At 41.1% G+C, this 1,068-nt stretch overlaps 1 protein-coding gene and 1 pseudogene across 1 annotated transcript in view; one reads left to right on the top strand and one right to left on the bottom strand.

Annotated features, from left to right (window-relative positions):
* The window catches only part of BST1 (bone marrow stromal cell antigen 1), a 28,996-nt gene that overhangs the window by 11,314 nt on the left and 16,614 nt on the right, over positions 1 to 1,068 (bottom strand). The gene's annotated exons all lie outside the window — the stretch shown is intronic.
* LOC111722274 lies at positions 4 to 628 on the top strand (annotated as a pseudogene).

Below are 1,068 nucleotides of genomic sequence, written 5' to 3'. Positions count from 1 at the left end.
TATTTTGATCAAGGTTATGAAGCGCCTGGTGTGCGGAAGCGGCTGCGGCGCTGGTGGAAGAGGAAACCCGCAGATACCGACCAACTAAGAACTACCTGAGCTACTTGACAGCCCTGGATTATTCTGCTTTTGAAACTGACATAATGAGAAATGAATTTGAAAGACTGGCTGTTCTACAACCAATTGAATTGCTCAGTATGAAACGATATGAACTTCCAGCTCCTTCCTCAGGCCAGAAAAATGACATTACTGCGTGGCAAGAATGTGTAAACAATTCTAAGGCCCAGTTAGAGCATCAGGCATTTCGAATTGAGAATTTGGAACTGATGTCACAGCATGGATGTAATGCCTGGAAAGTATACACAGTGAAAATCTAGTTCCTATGATTGAACATGCACAGAAAGAGCCTCAGAAGTTAAGAAAATATGTTCAAGATTTAAACTGGCAGCGAAAGAACATGCAACTCACAGCTGGATCTAAATTGAGAGAAATGGAATCAAATTGCGTGTCCTTGGTCAGTAAGAATTATGAGATTGAATGGACTATTGTGCAACTAGAAAATGAAATCTATCAACTCAAGCAGCAACACGGAGAGGCAAACAAAGAAAACATTGGGCAAGACTTCTGAAAAGACAGATTCATTTTGTGTATAGAAAGGAAGAAAAGTTGAGTTTTCACAGAATGCGTCTGAACTAAGAGGACAGTAACAGCTCACAGTGGCAGTTGATAGTTAAATGTTTAAGAAATCCTAGAGTATGCGGACGGTTGTGTTAATTCTGTTTATATATCTTAGCAAAAATAAAATTTTCTAACGTGGTAAAAAAAAAATAGACAACTAGACAATAGAGAAATTGCACACGAACTTTATGGCCACCCTGTGTTAGCCATCACATTTCTATATTGACCACTTAATCCCTTGAGGAGGCATGGAATGGGAGGAGCGGTTCACACCACCCATTTGCTCAGCTGGGAGAAATTCACAGCCTGAGAGGGTTCCAGGAAGGCAGAGGTGTTAGGGTAAAGGAGTAGGGTGAACATGGGAGCTGGACAAAGAGACCCCTGATACAA

The sequence above is a fragment of the Otolemur garnettii genome, unplaced genomic scaffold (assembly GCF_000181295.1).
Source record: "Otolemur garnettii isolate 467f Iridium unplaced genomic scaffold, OtoGar3 scaffold00228, whole genome shotgun sequence".
In the NCBI taxonomy this organism is placed as follows: domain Eukaryota; kingdom Metazoa; phylum Chordata; class Mammalia; order Primates; family Galagidae; genus Otolemur; species Otolemur garnettii.
Note: the sequence above shows the minus strand (reverse complement) of the source record. Positions and strands in the feature narration are given on the sequence as shown.